This window comes from Gorilla gorilla, chromosome 13 (assembly GCF_029281585.2).
Source record: "Gorilla gorilla gorilla isolate KB3781 chromosome 13, NHGRI_mGorGor1-v2.1_pri, whole genome shotgun sequence".
Taxonomy (NCBI): domain Eukaryota; kingdom Metazoa; phylum Chordata; class Mammalia; order Primates; family Hominidae; genus Gorilla; species Gorilla gorilla.
The window spans coordinates 62,122,317-62,136,151 of NC_073237.2; the positions used below are offsets into that span (position 1 = coordinate 62,122,317).

Below are 13,835 nucleotides of genomic sequence, written 5' to 3' on the forward strand. Positions count from 1 at the left end.
AGGGCAGATTATGCTAAATGTATTGTCGGTTTAAATCTGTGCGTGGTGGGAATGCCTTTTTCTCTCTGCCATGCTATTCCATATGTACTTGGAGATGAGACATCTCCTAAATTTTAGGTGCAGAGGGTTTAGCTTTAATTAGGCATTAGATTTATTCTTCAGGGGTTGATTGTGACAAATGAGATAAAAGCATTACCTGCTGGCAAATGAAGCTTAAAGGTTCAGTAACCACAAACTGAACCGAGCCATCTATTTTTCTCCTGCAGGGAAGCTGGCAGCCTGGGCTCTTGGAGATTGTATCTGGTGCTGGAGAGGACTGGCTCCCACACTCAGTGAGGGAGGAATTTTACTGACCCAGCATCCAGATGAACTTTGGTGAGGAGAGGAGGTGAGGAAGTCAATGAGCCTTGCTTTTTCACTTGCAATTATGGCACTTCCTTTGGAAATGGTAAGACTATATTTTTAGACTTATATTATTAGCTTAAAATCCTAACAGGCCAGGAAGATGGCTTCATGCACGTTAAGGCATGCAAAAGATTTATTTTTCCTATGATTTTTCTTCCTCAAGTAGTCATTAGTAGGAATTCTTGCTTTTTGTTAACACCTGTAAGAATATTAAGAGAGACCAGAAAACATTTGTTCATTGGCTGTTACACTATATTAGGCACTGACGTAGATATTTTAAAGGTTAAAAATATATAACAGTGGCTTTTTATTCATTCATCCAAGCAATGTTTACTTGAATGCATATCATGCACCAGGTATCTGCTAGGGACTGGATATTTTAAAAAATAATAAAACAAAACAAAACAAACAAACATAAAAAAAAACTAAGCTAGATTGGGTCTCCTTTCTTAAGTTGTCTCCAGTCTAAAATCTTACTGTCTAGGTCAATGGTTCTCAATCCAGGGTGATTTTGCCCCCCAGAGGACATTTGACAGCGTCTGGAGAAATATTCAGTTACCACTACTAGGAGGGATGAAGGATGCAATGGAATCTAATGGGTAGAAGCCAGCAATGCTGCTGAACATCCAATAAAATATAATTCAGCCCCCAACAACAAAGAAATTATCAGACCCAAATGTCAGTAGTGTCGAGGCTGAGAAATCTGGCAAACACACTGGGCTCTTCCTTAAACAGAGAGCACATTCTCCATGTGTGAATTAAACAAAGCAAGCTTTAAAGCCACCTCCTGCCCTCCCTCTACTAGGTGGGTTTGGAATATTGAAGGGTCCCTCGCTAGCTGAGGGGAGAATAAATGTTATCCCCACTCCCCACCATCACTTAGGTGGGGTGTGGTGGTGGCACTATTCAGCAGAAGGTCAGCAATTCTATCATCAGCCTGGACCAGAGACATGTCCTGTTAAATAAGTCTGCCCTAGATAGAAGACGTGAGATACTTTTCCTCTTTATTGGGAGCAGCCAAGCTTCTATAGTCAAGGCCAGTTAAGCACAAATCCTTTCAAACAATATTACTAAAAGACAGTGACACTCTTATAATTTAAACATAGTATTTGCACCTAAATTGAAACTGCCATAAAAAAATTCTATTGTTTTACTTCTGTGTAAGTACTAAATGCAAAGTCTGAAAGAAGAAGTAACCTTACCATCATGCTGTTCAATGTAGCTACTAGCCACACGCTGCTGTTTAAATTAGTTGACATTAAATAAAATGTAAAATTTATTCTTCAGTTGCACTAGTCACATTTTAAGTGATCACTAGCCATGTGACTACTGGCTACTGAATCGGACAGTATGGGTGTAGGACATTTCTATTATCACAGGAAGTTCTATTGGACAACATTGTCTTACAAGGCTCCATTCCATTGATTCTTATCAATATGTGCAGTTATTTCTTTAAAAAAAAGGCTTGTTTCCTAGCAGCTGAGACACTGGGGCAATGCTTTGCATTATCTCATTATCATTGTCTGTTAGAAAGGAACTGACATGTTCTGCTGGGGGGACCACCTCTCTTCTGATATGGAATTTTTGTGAAGGGTTTATGTAATGGACATGGGATAACGTGTCAGATGATTGAAACTGTGATTTTCCAGAAGATGTAACAACGTAAAATTCAAATAGGTAACTCGTGTAAGGCATTTCTGATCTAAGTCAAGTGTGTATTGTTAAATATTAATTCCATTAAAGTATGTCAGCAGGGAATTAAGATATGTGACCCAAATATATTTCTTTTTAGTAGCTGAGTGTAATAGAGAAGTAGTGCTCAGTGGATCTCAACTGAAGAAGAGGTGGGACGAAAGGAAGAGAGGAGGTTCAGAATATTTGGAAAAGATTCTCCATGTTATTTTAATGTACCCAATCCAGATAAGTATAGTTTAGAGATATGCAAAGGATAATTGATTTACCTTTTACTGCTGTATGATTGGGGGGAGGGGGAAAGGCTGTGATTTTTAAAAGTCCCTCTCTTTAGAAATTTTGATTAAGTACAACTTTGAGTGGGGCCTAGATATTCACTCCATTCTCTCTTGCTGTCTTTCCTTTCAATGACCTACCTGTCTATCCCTGCCTACTTGGTTATTGTTCTAAATAACCAGGATGATCAACTGGCTTTAGAACAATGGCCTTAGGCAATTTTTCCCAGTATCGAGAGTCTCTAGCAAACTTTTGCAAGCTGTATATCACAGTCTATTCTTGGCTGCATTTTTTTGATCAGTGCCTGAAGTGATGGTATGTGTGCTTACTGATCAAAGCAAGTGTCTCATGCACAAAGGGTGCATTACCCAGAGAGGACACTCAACTGAAGAAATTCAGGAATCCATTTACTACTTTTGCTCAGGCTGAAAGGCACCCCACTTCCACAGAAAGGTTGGCTATGAGTGTGTGAGCAGGGCTAAAAATGTACTCCTAAAGGACCCATTCATGCCACTGGATAACTCTTCAGGTAGAGAACCCAGAGTCTGGTAATAGAGCTTTGCCCATTTTGTTAATGTTAGAAAGCCATTACTAGCCATAGGGAAACCTATCAGTCCATCAGAATGACACCTTGCTCTGCTGATAGGTACAAAACTTCAACACTCTTCCCACTTACCCCTAATTAAGTCTCGAAATTTCACATCATATTTTCAAGATATGTTAGCCCTGAATGGGTTTATATTTTTCACTTTCATTTTCTCAAGTTGATTTAGAATAGCCTTGCTACATCCTTTGTTTTCCTCATTCCTGGTTTCACATTTTCTCCTGGTAGAAATCTATTTTTCCCCCGTAATATGTAAAATGTTGATCATATGGAGTTTTTAAAGAATAAGGTGGAACTCATATCATTGTGTAACCATCCAGAATGTACATTCTTTTTGGTGGCATGATGTACAACATATGACATTAGGACAAAATATCCTACCACCCCCAGAAAATGTCCAACCTTAGCTTCCTCCTCTTTTTAAGGACATAAGAGCCTGGTGGTTGATGATGGAAGAGATGAAACTGTGAAGAGACCGAAGAAGCTAATCTATCAATAGTTAAGATTCCATTTCTAAAAGATCTTACTTTGAGTCTACCTATGCCTGGGATGTCAAGAGTATGAATTGCCCTAATGTTCAGGGAGCCATTTAGGTTTGTCTTCTTAAGGTATCCAGCTAGAGGGGGACGTGGATCTTAAAACCATGTAGAATTTAGGCTTAACGGATGCACTAATACCTTGAAAAGAAGGCAGGAAAGAATGAAGAAAGAACCCTAGAGTGGCCCTACTGAAGACTGCATCATCCATGAGAAAATATTGAGTGTCTGTTATGGGCCAGGCCCTGTGTAGTACAATGTGTTGCTGTAACATGAGAAAAAAAATGTATTTGGTCTTCGTCCCAGTTTTTGGCACAGAGCTCCTAAAACCTTTGGAAATTCCTGAGTGATAGAGTGTCTTTTGCATGCTAATGAGGTGACTAAAGAGGGCCATGCTTAGATAGCTTCAGGATAAGGGTTGGTCACCAGCGAAGCCAACCACCTGATTATAGGGTTAGAATTGTCAGCTCTGCACTGCCTTCCTCCCCACCTCCAGAGAGGGTAGACGGGCTGGAGATTGAGTTCAATCAGCAGTGGGAAATGATTTAGCAAATACTGTCTATGTGGTAATGATGCTTTCATAAAAACTGAAGCAATAAGGCTAAGAGAGCCTCCTGTTTGGTGACTACATTGACATATTGGGAGGGTGTCTTACCCAGAGAGGGCACGGAAGAGTTGTGTCCTCTCCCTGCCCCATACCTTGCCCAATGCATCACTTCCATTTGGATGTTCCTGAATTGTGTCCTTTATAATAAGTGTAATTGAAAGTAGATAGCTTTTCTGAATCTGTCGGTCATTCTAGCAAACCATTGAACCTGGGGGGTGGTTGTGGAAACCCCCAAATTTGTGGTAGACTGGGCAGAAGTGCAGGTAGCCTGGAGACATCATGTACAGCTAGCATCTAAAGTGAGGGCTTCTTATGGAACCGAAGCCTTACTGTGTGTGGTCTAGGCTAACTCTGGGTAGCTAGTGTCTGAATCAAGTTGAATTGTTGCCACCCAGTTGGCTTCAGAGTTAGGCAGGAAAACAGGGTCTAGAGGCAGGGGACATAGGCCGATTCATACTTCAGCTATGACAGGAAATATCCTCTCCATAGGGTGTACACTGAGTAAATGACTGTAACTTTACTTCATCCTCTCCATTTACGTAGGGCGTACACCAAGTAACCAATGGAATCATCTAGAGGGTATTTAAACTCCCGAAAATTCTGTAACGGGGCCTTTGAGCCCCTATGCTCAGGCCCACTCCCACTCTGTGGAGTGTGTTTTCATTTTCAATAAAATCCTTCATTCCTTCCTTGTTTTGTGCGTTTTGACCAATTCTTCGTTCAAGATGCCCAGAACCTGGACACATTCCACTGGTAACAAGAGAATCAGAGAATTCGTTGGTATTGGAATGACATAGCTGGGAATAAAGTGGTGAACAAGAGTAGACATCTTTCTACTCTCGAAATTTACAAATAGTATCCCAGTGAGTTTGTTGGGTTATTTAGCACTATGCTGTATATTATCCAATCACCCCCTCCAAATCTACTCATTCTGGTCTTTAGAGGCTGACCCTCATGGAACACATTAATGGGCACTCTTTTTTCCATCTGTAATTAGGTTTGAACAACGGTGTGTCCTGGGAGGAAACTGAAGTGAGGGAGGTAAGTAAAATCAGGGTATTGATTCACCTGGCTCACTCCTTGGGAGCCCATCTTGGGCTGTGTCTCATTTCTAGGCAGTCCTCTCAACATGACTTTCTTCTTCCCGATTCTGGCAACTCCTTCTTGTCTCCTTGTGCATAAGGGTGGTGTAAGCACTTCAGCTTCTAATCTTTGGTTTTTGCCTGCAAACCATTGTGGTTCTATTACATCCTGAATACACCCTTGTAAAAAGTTCCTTATTAAATAAACCTTCTCTGAATTATCCTAATATGAGTGTTCTGTCTCACTGGGATCCTGACTGATACAAGCACTGTCCATTTAAATGGTGGATATATGTTTGCAAAGTATGTTGAGTTTTGTTTTAGTATACTTGATGCTAAGCCAGCTGTTCAGCTACTTAAGAAGGTGACCCTGGTTTGCAATGATATAATTCTATTATAGAGTAGGATGCTTATCTCCCTATTTCCTTTGGCAGGAAAGTATATATTCAATGAGGTACAGAGAAGGGGAGCTAGAACATTAGTTCTGTTTTACAGCATTTAGAATTACAATTTCTGTTGCCAAAATGTTCCTCTTACCCATTATGATTCTGACATTAATACTATATTCCAGGCTTTGAAGAAGCATTAATAGTTGGGGATTTTACCAAGATGATACATGCGGATGAGAGGTTGATAAATGTTGCAAAAAGTCCTTGTTATTAACTGTTTTATTGCTGAGATGGAACAGGATAGTAACACTCAGAAGTTTAATAGTTGTGCCTGAAACACATTTTCTTTCATGATAAACATTTGAGTGGCAGAGAGTCCAGAAATGGGTTGTGAAGAGAGCACAAAGTGTGTGCTTTTATTGTTTGCTTGGCAGAGGTTCCGCCATGGAGAACAACATCATAAAATTTACATATGTTATTGATCTTTTTGCCTGAGCCCCACCCTAGTACCTCCATTAGAATCTGTTAGAAGTAAGTTTTTCCAGATGATGAATTCCTTGTGAAAAGAGATGAACTGTGAGTTTGTAGCTCACAGTTTGTAACTGCGAGCCTCCTTTCCTCCTTATTTTGCTTATTAAAGTCATTACTGAATTATAAATTAGGGTGGCCAGATGGGATAATCAAAGCTGGTTTCAACCCATCTATAATCCATTGATCCATAGATAAGACAGAAAGCTTTTCTCAGAAGACGGTACTTGTGTACATCTCAAGAGAATTGAAGAGAGGCTACCTGCATCATTGATCACTAACCTTTATAGATAAAAGCAATTTCAAAGGCCGTCTACCCCCTAATGCTATAGATGAGGAGACTGAGACCCTGAGATATTAAAAGACTTACCCAGGAAAACAGCTGTATTAATTTGTCAGGGTAGCCATAACAAAGTATCACAAACTGGGTGGCTTAAACAACAGGACTTTACTGTCTCACAGTTCTGGAGATGGAGCATCCACAAGTCAAAGGGTTGGCAGGAGTGGTTCCTTCTACGGCTGTAAGGAAAGGATGTGTTCCAGAGCTCTCTCTTTGGCTTGTAGATGGCCATCTTCTCCCTGTGTCTCTTCACATTATCCTCCCTCTTTGCATGTTTGTATTCAAATTTCCTCTTCTTATAAGGACACCAGTCATACTGGATTAGGGCTTACTCTAATGACCTTATTTTAACTTGATTGCCCCTGTAAAGACCCTCTCTTCTAAAGATCACATTCTGAGGTACTGAGGGTTAGGACTTCAACATATGAATTTTTTGGTGGACACGGTCCAACCCCTAAGCACATCGACTGTCTGAAAACTGACTAGAATCTTGGTCCTCTGATGCTCTTGTTCATTTTTTTCATATTACACTACTGTGCCTTTTAATATTCTTGTTCCCGTTGCTACAGAGACCATTCCCTCTTTCACAGAACTAAGAGACAGGGATGTGGTTAAAACCTGAACTTTTCTCAGACACTTCAAATGATTCCATTTAGGGGAATATAAGGCCAAAGTAAATTTAGAGAAGTTATGATCCTTATTAATATAACCTGAACATACTCCTCTTGGGGATAAAGATAAACAATGATTTTTTTTATGATCACATGGCTGTTAATGTTGAACTTTTAGAGTTAGACACAAAATTCTCTCAGACTTATTTTATGAACTGCAGTTTATATTATTAAATTGTGATGATAAATGAGTTTGCTCAGTTATTCTCTTCTTTGACTTGACTTTCTCTACCCCTGAAAAATAGCCTACCAGGGAAAGGAGGTTTTCTTTCTGGATGTCCTACAGATGAAGCTTTGGCAGAACCATTGTCAATCCAGGCATTTAATTCTCCTGAAATCATGTTGTCAGTTCAGGGATGCTTGAAGCATATAAAGTTTAGGAGGCAACGGAATCAGTGCCAGATATTTAGGGATATGTTTGCATGTAGGTAGGCAGGATATTTTTATGTTGTACCAAGTGGTCTTTTCAGGAAAGTGGGTCTAGACAAGACAGATAAGTTTTTAATTCATGTCAGGTCACTGAAGCCAATGTGGCCTATCACCCTCACATCAACCAAAATTGCTTGGATTAAAGGTTGGAACAGAAGAAAACTAATAGGGTATTAAACTCTCCAATAATGACTTCATTCTTCCCATTCTCACATGGCCTAAAATGCTTATTTTCAAGGAGGGGAACCTAATGCTGAGAGAAATAACATGATTAGTCCAAGAACACAGTATACTCCCCCCATACAGCAATGTGCTTCTGCCCAGTATAGCAGGTGTAATGCAGGACTCAGGCGCCATGTGCTAAGTGGCAGTTCTAACTGTCTAGCAATATTTACTAGGGAACACCTAAGTTTGGGCCTTACCTACTAAACCAAGTCACAGAATATGTCTCTTGGCACTTAGAGGTAGGAGGTTTTAGGATGTACCCCTGCACTCCTCCCCACCAGCAGTGTCTCCCAAAGCTCACCTCTTAGATCATCAGCCTTTCATATATGTCAAGAAAAAAACTTTCATTAAGTGATTAAACAAATTTGGAAAATGCCACATACTGCATCCCTTTCTTAGATATTCATCACGCATGTTAGCATATTGACAGCTTTGCAATGTCTGGCAATGAAAAAGCCATTTAACTTTCTTTAACCAGGTGTTTCCAAAAGTTATCTGACAGAACCATTTGTTCATATAAAACGCGTAAGTTGCAAGCAACACATTTTGAGAAACCCTGTCTAAAATTTGCGTAAGTCAGGGAAAGATATACATTAACAAATAATTTAGATCAGGTTCAGAGATGACAGAGCAAGAGATCTATGGAGATATCCTTATAGAACAGGTGAGTGATAATCCTTATAATCGGCCCCAAAATATTCCTTGTGGCTATTAGCAGGAAGGGAATCCTAAGCTGGGCTGGGCAGGCTTTTCACATTACAGTCTTTCCTCATTGTGGGGGTGTGGATGACTGCGTGAGAGGGTGTGGATGACTGTGTGAATGTATTTGTGTTTGACCTAGATAATCAGGTGGTTTAGAAAAGAAATAGAGCACTGGGCTAATGATCACAAGGTACGGTGTGTTTTTGGCCTTTATCATGGACTTGTGATGTGACATCTCAGCAGTCCCAGTGCTCCACTAGTTAGTGTGGATGCTGTTGTACAACCTCCATCCCTCTGTGCAACACAGGCCTTTAGTGTCCAAAGGCCTCTCTGTTCACTTGGGACCTCAGCAAATGCTGTCTGAAGGTGAAAGGGAAAAGGAGCATGTTGTCGGGCTGATGACATAATGTGTACAATGTTCCGGTCACCTCAGGAGGAGAAGAGGGTTTGGTGTTGTACAACCCTGCTGTTCCTGAGGGAGGTGTGAATGACTGTCTGACACCCTATATAAACCCTGCAGCACAGCCTGATTGGGCCACACCGAATGTTTGTAGTTAGATGCTCCTATAACAAAGACCCTTTGGTTTTAAACAACAGAAACCACCTTGAACTTGCTTCGGGAAAAGAAGACACTTTTAGGGTAGTAAAATACTTAAGCATCTGATAAGGTTTAAAGAATTTAAGCAACCACATCTCAAAGTTCAGAAACACAATGGTGCAGGGGATCTGCCTTTTTCTCTCTGTCTGTGTCTCAGCTGTAATTCTTGGCAAAGAGAATTGTATAGGCCCAATTATTGGTCAAATCCCCACTCTAGTTCATTTAGCCATAGCATAGCTAATGGCCATGTCTCTCTCATTTTTTCTGTTAGAATCCCAATTTATTCAGAAGAGTGTGACAATAGCTTGATCTCAGGGAAGATACATTCCCACTGCAGTCCCAGGGGATGAATTGTGATAGTCTAAACCAGTCATAGTAATCCCATTTTTCTTTGTCAGTAATTGATTGAGAGTGGCATAGTGACCCAATTCTAATGTAGCAGTTATAAATAGAAGTTAGTTGGATATGATTCTGGGAAAGCTTTTGTCTTTCCTATAAAAAGGAACAAGAGATTTACCAAACATGGCTCTGTCTCCTTTTGCTTTTCTCCTTCTCTGGAATGCAGGCATGATGCCTGGTGATTCAGCAGCCATCTTGTAACCATGATGTGACAAGTATGAGAGGAAAGCTGTGTGCTAAGAATAGAGGGTGCAAAGGAGAAAGAGCCAAGGTCTCTGTATGGTTGAATTGCCGCACTGACACTGGACAGCATCCCTCCTGATTTGTTCTTATCTGAGAAAAATGAAAACCTATTTGTTGACATCACGGTGTACTTTAATAGGTTGTTGTTATTGTTGCCTTTACCTGCAACCAAAAACATTCCTAAGTGAGAAAATTATATAGTAAAAACGGGTGCCAGGAGCCAACTCCTATGGCTCAGAGAATGATTCTCAGATCTTTAATGGGATAGAAGAACAGGGGATGGCACCTACAATGGTTAGATATTCAAAAGTATCTACCAAGCCACCCTGGAGTCTTGAAATCTCACCACTGCTTTAGAGCATAGAGAGAAACCCTGTTCATGCCACTGCACACCTGTCCTAGATAGAATTAACTAACTAATTCTACTGATATTTATTGACTCTGCATTATCTGCTTGACATTTTTCTAGGTGCTGAGGATTGATTGGTGAAGACAGAGAGGGTCTTGGTTCTAATTGAGCTCACATTCTAAAAGAGAAAATAGAAAATAAACACGAAAAACGAATGGGATCACTTCAGAAATTGAAAAGGTCTATAAGAAATACAAAACAGGGTGTGTGATAGAGGGTTGGGGAGGCTGTGACCATGGAAGGCCTAAGAAAGTGATATTTGAAATGAAACTTGAGTTCCAGAAGGGAGCCAGCTGTGCAAGGCTGAGGACCAAATATTTCAGGAGGGAACGGCCAAGGCAGAAATGAGCATGGCCTGCTGGAGACCGAGAATGAACTGTTAGTGGGTTCCCACTGCACAGGGCCTGGGGAGGCTATCCATGCTCATCTCATGGTAATGTGCCAGCAACTCAGCCTACTGGCATCATGATGAATCTCCGGGCTGCTAACTGGGCTTCATGTTGCGTAGGTGAACTGTCCCGCCACCTGCTTGAGGCTGGCAGAGCCCAGGGGGTGAGACCACTGGGGGTGGTCTATGTAGTGGACTCTCTGAACAGAGTGACTGATTCCCTCGTGTTCTTTCCCTTTGAGAATGGATCCATCATTCTCAGCCACAGCTCCTACGCTCTCCAGGAGACTAGCTTCCCTTGGAATGGGGTCAGCCCTGCTCTGGAGGGACTGGGAGAGCATTCAGCTAGCACACAAATGCTACAGGACCACGCTCCAGTTGCCCCCTCAAGTTATGACTGCCCCTGTTGACATTGTCTAGTGCTTGAGAGTCCCCTGTGTAGAGACCCTGCAGAGAGGCAGGAAGCCTGCAAGGGCCCTGGGCTGGCCATACCTGACATCAGTTTCAAGTGATACTTATCAGTGAAGCAGTCACATGAGATCACAGGGCTAGAAGATCCCTCAAAGGTCACAATGTCCTGCATTCCTTGTGTGTCTGGCTTAACCCAGAACAAGTGTCAGAATGCTACCACCCCAACATCTAACAGGTTGCCTGTGAAATGGGATATCCACTCACCTCTGGTAGACAATCCAGTTTTCTTTTCTCTAACACTTGAACTTACTGGCCATTGGAACCACTATAATTATAATAGATGTTAGATTTCTTGTGTGAGTGATGGGATGTGAGGAACGTGATCGTTCCCCTTAGAAGAGTAAGGTTGCCTAGAAGTACCCAACCTGCCATTTAGAAATCCTGGGTTTGGTTTTCCTACACCTGGAACACAAAACCACAAAATACCAAAGTTGGAGGCAACCTTAGTGATTAATATCCCTCCTCTTACAGATGAAAAAAAAAAAAAAAGGAACATGACCTGACCAAGGTTAATAATAATACTGCAAAGGAAGGCTCTTTGGGATTCGCATGGCCCTGTCATAGGTGTTTATAGAATTTGGTTGTAATGTGCCCTCTGACTTATAGGACAAAGAAAAAAAATCCTTGCATGTCAACAATATGTGCCATCAAATTTCCCCATGCCTCTGTCTGGTTTGATTCTCACCATCCTATGTAGTGGGCATTATTTTTTCTCATTTTACACACAAGGAAAACAAGGCCCAGAAAGGTTAAGTCCATTCAGTTAGTAAGTGGCAATCCTGAGCTCAGGCTTCAATCTTCTGCCTTTTATTCAATATCATTTCCAAGTCCATCTCCACTTTGATTCTATGGGGATTGAGGGTATAGCGGAAATTAGCCATAACTTGGGTAGGGCAAGATATATAGGAGCTCTAAAAGTCTCTACCCTATTCTGGATGCGATATTGTGGGTTGCTAGAAATTCTAAAGAAAGGATTCTGAGTTTTAGTGACTCACCTTCATTGGCATGTGAATACTTCCCTCTTAGAACCACTGTAGCTGGAGCAAGGGCCTCATGGCTGCTAACATAATTTGGTGCTGTCATCTCAGCAGCTGCCTCTCCTTATCTTAAATACCACCTCCCAGAATAGTGTGGCACTGAAAAGCTCAAGCTGTTAGAATCCGCTGGCTACTCCAATTCCTGGTTCTGTCGCTTTAGATGACCTGAGCGATATTATTTAAATTTCCTGCATCTCAGTTTTTCCATCTATAAAAGGGAGCTAGTTATAGTACCTTCCTGAGAAGGTAAAGACTAAACGAGGTAAAAAACTTAGGAGAGTAAAGTGCTCAATAAATACTAGCTGCTGCTGCATTTGCTCTTGAGACAACCGAAGGAATTCTGTCACAGAGCTGAGTTTTCACCAGGAGTACAAAAGGAATATGTTCATAGTTCATGGACTCGGTGGGCATGCCAGGGTGAGAGGTATCCGAAAGACAGAATCACATACAGTTTACTTTTTTTTTTTTCAGACGGAGCTTCGCTGTTGTTGCCCAGGCTGGAGTGCAATGGCGTGATTTCAGCTCACAGCTACCTCTGCCTCCCGGGTTCAAGCAATTCTCCTGCCTCAGCCTCCCAAGTAGCTGGGATTACAGGTATGCACCACCATGCCCGGCTAATTTTGTATTTTTTAGTAGAGATGGGGTTTCTCCATGCTGGTCAGGCTGGTCTCAAATTCCCGACTTCAGGTGATCCGCCCGACTTGACCTCCCAAAGTGCTGGGATTACAGGTGTGAGCCACTGCACCTGGCCCAGTTTACTTAACTCCGGGGAATGATTGCTCTGGACCTTATACAACAAGGGTTATCTTCATTTTCTGCCAGTATCACCCCTATGCCCCCACCCCCCTCAACAAAGCAGAAGGCTTTAACACACCCACCTGAAAAGCTAAAGCTGACCTGGAAGTTATGATTATGTATTTATTTAGTCTGAAAGAAGGAACGGAAGAGCCTTTTATATAACTTGAAGAGTGTAAAGGAGCCGATGATAAAAAACATTGCCCTGAACTTTTCCAAAGCACCATAAATCTCTCTGTTATGATTCTCCAGTTGTTGCCAAGGTATCATTTGTCTTTTTGTTTTTGTCTTCAGATAGACGAAAACAAATGTTAACGAACTTCCTTCTGTTAGTTTGTGTATCTGTGATCCAAGGCTATAAAAATGCTACTCTTTCAAGTTACTCTCATCATTTAAAATACACCTGATGCTTATTTTGTGGTTTCTCAGTAATATTCTGATTTTAATTTGATTGCTTTTTATGTTTGTGTATTTTCCCATTCAAAGCTGTTTTTTCCTCCCTTCCCTCCCTTTTGTGTTTCTCTCTGTCTCTGCTGATATTTTTTGCATGTTTAGATCATCTCTCTACTGACCTTTCAGTGGCTTAGCATTTTGTTGCAATGCACAAGTGAAGTTGGGAAACAGAGCCAAGTGACAAGCTGTGAAGTAACAGCTCAGCCTTCACAAAGCAAATGTGCTTTGTGCACTTTCTTGCCAGAGCAGATGTGGCCTTGGTGGACTGTGGGGAGCATCATCTCTCAGGTAAAAATAAATTACTAAGATTAGGACTAAATGATGCAAATCCTTTCATTTGCAAACAGATCATGAACTGGCAGCCATGTGGAAAGAAGACTAGACTGCGAATCACTTAGGATCCCGCCCTCGGTTTAGTCTAGAATACTCTGCCAATCAGCTTTTTGGCCCTAGGTGAGTGATTTTAAAAAACATTAAATGTGCAAATGCATAAAATGAACTCACGTAGTTCATGGACACAGGTGACATAGGAAGTTAATCAATAAAAAAATAGAAT

At 41.3% G+C, this 13,835-nt stretch overlaps 1 long non-coding RNA gene across 3 annotated transcripts in view; it reads left to right on the top strand.

The window, feature by feature from the left end:
- The first annotated feature begins 270 nt into the window (after window positions 1–270).
- Window positions 271–13,835, top strand: part of LOC109028244 (uncharacterized) — an 84,527-nt gene continuing 70,962 nt past the window's right edge. Inside the window, exons 1-5 of one of the 3 annotated variants that reach the window (XR_010130225.1) lie at window positions 271–388; window positions 5,118–5,161; window positions 10,196–10,315; window positions 12,503–12,625; window positions 13,627–13,732. This is a non-coding gene — a long non-coding RNA (uncharacterized lncRNA). Of the gene's footprint in view, window positions 5,162–10,195; window positions 10,316–12,502; window positions 12,626–13,626; window positions 13,733–13,835 lie in introns of all 3 variants that reach the window. The other 2 variants (XR_010130224.1, XR_010130226.1) reach the window with 2 other exon arrangements.